Source organism: Pinus tabuliformis, chromosome 3_1 (genome assembly GCF_031772625.1).
Source record: "Pinus tabuliformis cultivar Carrire ecotype Pingquan chromosome 3_1, CPIR1, whole genome shotgun sequence".
In the NCBI taxonomy this organism is placed as follows: domain Eukaryota; kingdom Viridiplantae; phylum Streptophyta; class Pinopsida; order Pinales; family Pinaceae; genus Pinus; species Pinus tabuliformis.
In genome coordinates this window covers 963,609,292-963,617,874 of record NC_142301.1, presented here as the reverse complement: position 1 = coordinate 963,617,874, position 8,583 = coordinate 963,609,292, and the positions used below count along the sequence as shown (strand labels likewise).

At 33.5% G+C, this 8,583-nt stretch overlaps 1 pseudogene; it reads right to left on the bottom strand.

Annotated features, from left to right (window-relative positions):
- Positions 1-6,727: 6,727 nt before the first annotated feature.
- On the bottom strand, positions 6,728-8,354 carry LOC149191007 (alpha N-terminal protein methyltransferase 1 pseudogene; annotated as a pseudogene).
- Positions 8,355-8,583: the final 229 nt, after the last annotated feature.

Genomic DNA, 8,583 nt, shown 5'->3' with positions numbered 1-8,583 from the left:
ATCACCGGCACAATGTTATAGTTCCAAAATAACCATTAAACACTTCAACGATTTGTTATTTGGGAAACTTGGTTCACAACATCTTTCATCAATTTGAACTAGTATATGCCTTGGTAAACTCTATGTCAACGTATTGGTTATATTTCTATCTGACACCAATTTCCTTTGCATTAGAATTCAATACAAAACTTTGACGAGAACGACTTAGTTTTACTATCACAATTCAATAATTTTTTTATTCTTTTGTTGAAAACCTACATTCTTGAAGAGCCTCATAACCAAAGTATTTCTGGGCATTATTTGGTGTAAAATAGTGAATAAGAAGCGACCACCAGTTGCAATCAAAATTCTTATGAATCTACGTCCGCTGAATAAATATAGTTGTACCGTATTGAAGATTTTCTAGAATACACAGCACTAATGTAAATCATTCACCAAATTATTAGTACCTCTTGAGAAACAAGAATAAAATATTTTGCCATTAATGTGTTTTCCTATGGTTAAATCCTAGAATATTAGATATTTTTACTTTCACTTCAACGTTATTTGTTAATTTAGGATGAGGAGCAAGTGGTGTACTTACGAGTTTTACATCAATCATATTATTTTTTTCAATATATTTTTCTCATAGGCAAAATTTCTTTCTTTTAATTTCACATATAATTTTCACTCCAAAAAAATATTCTGGCTTGTCTTAAATTATTTATTGCAAAGAGAATTTTTAATTCTAAATTATTTTGCAATTTATTACAAAGAGATTTTTTAGTTCTAGTTTTAACTTATTGATAATCAACTTTCTTTTCTAACAATTAACATATAATAATAAGAAAATAAAACTACTGTTATTTCTTTCAATATATATAAAATAATTTGGATTTAACTTCATAATACCATGATAAATATCTCAAAAGGCAAGTTTCTTATGTCATTGATGAGAGGCCTCTTTTAATTCATATAGGTTTTTCTTCAATCCGCAAATCAAATTTTATGTGCTTCTTTCAATATGTTCTTGTAGCTGTTATATGTATTTCTTCTGCCAAATCATTAGTAGTAAGGTTATTTCCAATTCTAAATCTTATAAGCTCCTAGACCAACTACTAGCCTTACCTTAAACCTATGGATTTTTTTCCATACATTCATGTTTTATTTAATAGACCTAATTATTCTTTAAAGAATCTGTTCATTTTTTTCATTCAACAAAATCCATAATTTGGCAATTTTTTTTTGTCTCCTTTCAGAACCTTTTTCCATGTGATACTATTTTCTCCTTTAGATGTTTAGTGAAAACTAGTGGGTTAACCTTCACCAGTGATGTGGAGTACCTGGGGAATGAGACTTAAAAAGGGACATTAGAATATGTCACAAATAAATAAATAAGTATATGTTGAAGAGAACCAATATAACGCAAAAAATACTAAATAATGATGTGATTATGTTTTCACTACATTATTATGATTTACTTTGTTTTGTTTTCATGTAATTTGTAAATATCATGGGAAGGCACCATGGTTTACCAAATTCATGGCTTGTAAACCATCAATGGTAGAAATACAACTATTGATCATGATAATTTATCATCATTCATCAATATCAATCTTTCTTCCTTATAGAGTAATGATATCTATTTCATTGAGTACCCCCATTGAATGGGAAACTTTTGGTGAACTTGGACATAGGTGAGACACATTCATTGGTGCTAGAGATACCATGGTTTGATGACATCATACAGCTACAACCTCTATTGGTGTGTTCTTTTAACCTATGTTTCCTTCATTTAATCGATGGTTTCATGTCGCATGTGATCTAGTTTGTGCTCTACTAGTCTATTTTTGAGGTGTCTAATAATGGTGGAAAGTATGGTTGAAGGAAGTTGACATTGAACACTAGGTATAAGCCAAGGAATGGGAAAATACTTAACTCAAAATTATTAGCATCCACAACCTTGTCATTCGTGTAAGTTCCATAGCAAAGTGGATGAAGCTTCTGACAGTATCCTATAAGGATCTCTTTCTACAAATATAACCAATCATAGTCTCCTATATAAAACTTGTGTGGAACATGTGTTGGTCATGACACTACTTGTAATTGGTATTAATTTTCTATAAAATATTATAGACATGTTTATGGGTATGCAGAATTTTCTCAATGAATTTGGTGGCATTGTTAGCCCCCTCTTTTTGGTTATATATATTAGAAATATTAATAATCCCACCACTTTGATTGTGATCATTGTTGATATTACAATCTCGTATCTCAAATTATTTAGATGTCCATGTTTGGTAACATTATTTTATAAGAATAAAAATAAAATAATTGAAAAAAAATGTATTTCCAATTTTTTTTTGCGTTAGTAATATAAATAATTTGTATACATTTAAAAACAAATTCAATGTAGGTTTTAAATAAATATTTCAATATAGGCCTTGAATAAATTACTTAAATATTTGTGTTGACAAACACACAAACATATATATATATATATATATAAACTAGTATATTTGATAGTAAAATATTTCAATTATTTTTAAGCTTAATATATTTTATTCTTAATATAAATTTGATATATAGTAATACAGAGACATGGATAACTTTGATTTATATACAACAATTGAAAAAAAAGATATTATGCTTAAAATATTCATGTAGTCTTACTATTTTGTTTTGAACACCTTATATATATATATATATATATATATTATGATTAATTTTCTTTGAAATACAACAAAGATTTATTGGAATTGTAAATTTATGTTATGCAATCTACAAAATCCAAATGTCCAAGATTTTTCCATTGGAAAAAAATTATAAATACATATCCCATTAAAAAAAAAAAAAATATACTTCCATATAAAGAAATGAGAAAGATATATAAAGTATAATTAGAGTTATAAATAAAGATATATTTTATCGTATAAATTAAAATAATCATTTCTATTCTTATTTTTCCTATTTCAAAATTCTAATTTTATATTTAGATTTAAGTAATAGATTTCTTTTGTTTCCTTTTTTTTCCCAATCTAGAGTGGTTGCGGGTTTGGGCTCTGCCCCACTCACTATGAGCCACAAATTATTTTCCTCCAATATTTTCAATACCTTGAATTTCCAGTTAGGATAATTTCATCCATCAAGTCTGGTAGACTCATTCAAATACGTTCCAACCAAAAAACTTGACATAATGACAAAAAAAAATGTTCCCAATCAACAAAATGTACCGAAAGTCACCATATCTATAACCATATCCAACCATATCTCGAAAAAAAAATCCTCAATTCAAACAAAACTAATTATAAAATCTTCAAACAACACTCCTTATTTCAACTTTTATACCAAACACAATTTACTGTAAAAAAGAAAACAATACCTTGACATAAATTCTTTTTACAAAAAATAATGGATAAAAATCATTTTCACCCATAAAAAAAAACAAATTTTCACCATTAACTTGTTAACTCTTTATATCTCCATTAACCTCAAGTTTTGATTAACCTTAAACCTAAAATATATTAACTCCTTATTTCTCCATTAACCTTAAGTTTTAATTAACTTTAAGGCTAAAATACATTAACATAGACTAACTATGTCAAAATACAAACCTATATTTTATTATAAAATTTATAAAAAAAATACCCCTGATATGAATATGTACTTTTTATATTTTAAAAAATAAAATAGTATTTAAATTATAATTATAATATACATCTATCGACAAAACATTTAATATTATAATTTGAAATATATATTATTAAATTTAAAAGTGATCTAATTTGAATCATATATATAAAATAATATTATATTAAAACGTTCCTTAAATATAATGACTTTTATATATATATATATATATATATATATATATAAAATATTAAATATTTTCTCCCAATTATATATATAAACAGAGAGAATATTCAATGCTTTCTCCCATACTGCATAACGATTTCCTTAAATAAATCAATTACGTTACATTCTAGTAATAATGATACTGATATTTTTCTTAGTAATCAATTTAACAAAATTAGTGGTATGCTTGGTCTTTAAAATGATAGATTCGTGGAAAAAAGACGGCTTTCTTTTTCTCAGCTGGTTGAAATTCCTATAACAGGCATGCGACCTCAGGATTCTTTTGGACTGCTCCTCCAATTTTATTGATACACAATATATGATCTAATATGCTGAATGGATGCTTCAATAATTTTTTTATGCTTCAGTTGCATCCTCAAGAAATCTGCAATGATGCTCGAAGATTCAAATTTGCAACAAGCCATAGCAATGACAAGATGTGGGCAATTATAAACATCATTTATAATAACACATATCGGCAATAAGAAATTCAGTCACATATATCTCACAAATAATAAGACATAATTGCATCGGCAAAAAAACTTGCTAGTTTACCTATCTCTTAAATATGTCAAAACACATCAATTTGCAAATTCCTAGCTTTAACCAGAACCCCTTGCCCTAAAACTCTCAGATGGATCCAAGTCTACCATAGTCTCCAGATCTTAACCGAGATCTGCCGAAGTGTTTTAACAACCTTTCTAATTCGCTTACACTGAAGGAAATAGTTCACTTCGGATCACATTCCACTTTCGCTGCCGAAGTGTGTTAACCACCTTTCTAATTCGCTTACACTGAAGGGAATAAGCTCACTTCAGATCACATGCCACTTTTGCCATGGTTTTATTACAACGTTCAATTGCTTCGCTCCATTTTATAGAACTCCCTCAGTAATATTACTTGAACTCTTCATTTTTGCTTCGCTGAGAACAATGTGATGGTGGCAAAGCAAGATAAATAGTACACACTCAAAAATATTCTAATATCTTGCATCAAGGAAATTACACACATATTTCTACAAGCAAAAGTCTCAAGATAGGAATTCTATCTTAGACGTACAGTAGTGTGGTTGAGAGATTCTCTCAACCACACACTAAACTAGGAGAAACTATATTCTAACTAATTCCTATTGTGTAGGAACAAACTCCTCAAATGGAGAATTACAACCATAGACAGGTAGGAATTAATTATTTCTAACTCCCCCCCTTACTGACTACTTGTCATGCTAGTGATTCACAAAGTCTAGTTGTGGTCAAACATAACAAAGAATATGTCGACGTCCATATAAAGAGAAACCATCCACCGGAATGTATGGGTACCAACCGCTGCAACCGCTAGTCCTGTAGGATGTCCTTTGCATACATGATTCTGTCGACCATTATCACTGCATATATGTACCTAGAAATCCACCACCATCGGGGGAATTGTATGTGCAGAACTTCCAAAAACAAAGAGAGATCAGTGCCTTTCTAAGCCAAATATTCATGTCCAAATAACAATCGCAAACAGTTGCACTGCTTGCGCCTTTCGACGCAACTGTCAGATAGAAAAGTGCACCAACCCTCTTATGCTCAGACACACCAATATCTGAGTCCATGAGCCAGGTGTTACTGCAGTCCACCTACTCCTATGAACACAAAGCTCCCGTGTACACGTTAGCCACTCAGGCAATATGCCACCACCGAGCAAGTCCGATCTACCACCACCGGGCAAATCCTGTAGCCACTAAGGCTCTGCCACCACTGAGCAAGTCCAATCTGCCACCACCGGGCAAATCCGGAACTTAAATGTGCCACCTCTGGGCAAGTCCGATCTACCACCACCGAGCAAATCCGGAACTTAAATGTGCCACCTTCGGGCAAATTCTGTAGCCACTAAGGCTCTATGGATGGTTTTTGGCTCACCACCAACCAGCCACAAAGGCAATCCATTACAAAGTGGTTTTAAGATCACCACGAACTTTCAAATACCTTTAAAAGGCTTACATTTCATTCAACATTTTGGAGTTTCTGGGTACATACAATGACCATTACAACAACTGGACTTGTTTATAACATGTTAGGGAGTCTATTCCACAAACCACACTAACTCAAACAAACATCTATTTTGTTGTCCACCATAAACGTTGTCGTTGCTCCTTTACCTCATATGTTCATTGTTCACATCTTGGGCATCTTTGTCAAATAAATTCTTGGAACTCCATGCTTAACCTGTCATTTGTTAGAGTCGCGAATTCTAACAAAATAACTTTACCTACATTGAGTTAGCTAGGCTCAATAAGGCTCAATAACTTTAAACATGATTCCAAGAAACTAAATAAAGCATAAATTCTTCAGGTTTAATTTCTCTATCTCTGCCCACAGATGATTATTTTCCAAATGCGATCATCATGTAGCTCCAACCACTATTCTTTGATGCCATTTTCATTGTCATGTCATCATCGTATCTGGTAGTAGAACATTCCTGCAAATAAATTTGTCTATTGTTGGAATGGCAAATTCCAACATAGATTTATACTCGTGACAATAGTTTGCCAAGCTAAATGTCACAATAAATAAATTAATTCTTTCAACCAGATTTACATTACTCACATGACCATTCTTAAAACAATATACAACATGACATCATGGCAACACTTTTGATCTGCACCAAACATACTAGTGAATTGCAAAAAGCAAACAAACCACGCAGCAGACTGGTGTAGTAGCAAGGCATCAAGAACGTTGAGGAGATCCGCACACACCAACAGCTCACCAAAGAATTTACCCACGCTGCTTTCTTCTCCACGCAGCAACTCTTGTTGACTTCCCAATGCAGAGGACTCGAACTGCTAACAATTTACTTGAAGTTGATCAATGCCTGCACATCACTCTGATTGCATTGCTCTTAATGATCACTGAGCACCTTTCGCAACCAGTCCTGCTAACATGATTGGGGATTTCTTAGTTCGTCTCTTTGATCTTCTTTCATGGGAAACCTCTTGCACGATTGCAGGTGGCTCTGTTGTCAACGCATACATTTTGACTGGATACAATTCTTGAGGAAAGCCTTTCTGGGCCTTCGTTTTGTATATATATAATCCCGCCTTGGCTCGATAAAAAAAAATGCAACGAAATCAGCATCTGTAAGGTGACCAATACACCATTGAATCCATATAACATCATATCTGCCTTCGTCTGGGGTGAATTCCCGCAGAGAAATACAGTAAAAATTCACAGAATGATTTGCCACTGATTTGGACTGACTGCCAACCTTCATCTTTTCAGGAGCACTTTCCAGAAAATGTGAAACAGGTTCTACCAGATCCACCTCATGAAAATGCTTTAGAAGTCAGCTCTTTGTGACCCTCCCAATGCCTGCTCCACAATCCAAAGCAACCAAATGCCCATTCTGTGTTAAGCGTTCACCAAGAATGTCAACAAGGAACTCATTGTTGTCTTTCACGTCTTGGCCATTGACATGCCCATAACCATCCAACACGCCATCTACTGATGCCTCTACTTTCTCCAAATAACATACGCCCAAGGATTCTTTCCATCTAAAGCATACACACAGTAGGCAATCATCACATTCGCTGTGCATTCCAACAGGGTCACATCGGCTTCACGTCTCTGCCGCTTTCACCAGCTGCTTCTTGGGAGGATGGGACTGCGAATCGGCTTTAATGTAATAGCCATATTCGTTAACGAAGTCGGGCGTCTTAGTATGCAGGTTAAAAGGCTTCTCCGGCTCCTCAGAGCTGCCTGCATGCTTCTTTGATGCCCATGGCCCTGACAGGAACTGATCATTCCTCTGCTGGTTGCCCAGAGAAACCAGCGCTCCAACATTCTCCAACGCTCTTTCCACGGCACTCCTTTACTACCCACTGCAATGGCACAGCTCAGATCGTTCAGATTTGGGCAGCGTCCATCTCCACGCAGCCAGGAACAATACAACAAACAGATCTGCCTCTTGAGATTCGATTTGTGCAGCCTTCTAGAGCTTTTACCAACAGCGCTCCAGGCTCAGTCCTACGCAGCACTAGAACTGCTTTCTGATGGACAAACAAAAAATTTAATAAAGCTATACACACTCAGTAATTTATTTCTCTATGCCCAGGAAGGGCCAGAGGCCCTTACGGGCTCTGAAGCTCTGATACCAAGATAAATAACACACACTCAAAAGTATTCTAATGTCTTGCATCAAGGAAATTACACACATATTTATACAAGCAAAAGTCTCAAGATAGGAATTCTATCTTAGATGTACAGTATTGTGGTTGAGAGATTCTCTCAACCACACACTAAACTAGGAGAAACTATATTCTAACTAATTCCTATTATGTAGAAACAAACTCCTCAAATGGAGAATTACAACCATAGACATGTAGGAATTAATTATTTCTAACTAAGCAATGTTTCTTTTCTTTTCCTTTCTCCATCTTATATAAGACTTTTTGAAGCACACCAGTCCAGTTGGCAGTAACAAGAGCTGTCAGCATTCCTAGAGTAAGAACATTGTTCAAGATCACAAGCACACATATACTTTCATGACATTTTCCTACGAAGAAGAGAATGACACATTCAGCCCTGACCAAAAAAAAACTGAGATTGAGATTCGGTATCAAATATACTTACTTAGACAATTATAAAGAGACAGGAAATTTATAGGATGGAAAATTGCATACAAGTAATTCATTTTCATCTATATTTCTATTGTATACTTATTTTTTTTAACGGACACTGGAAATTTACAGGATGGAAAGTTGCA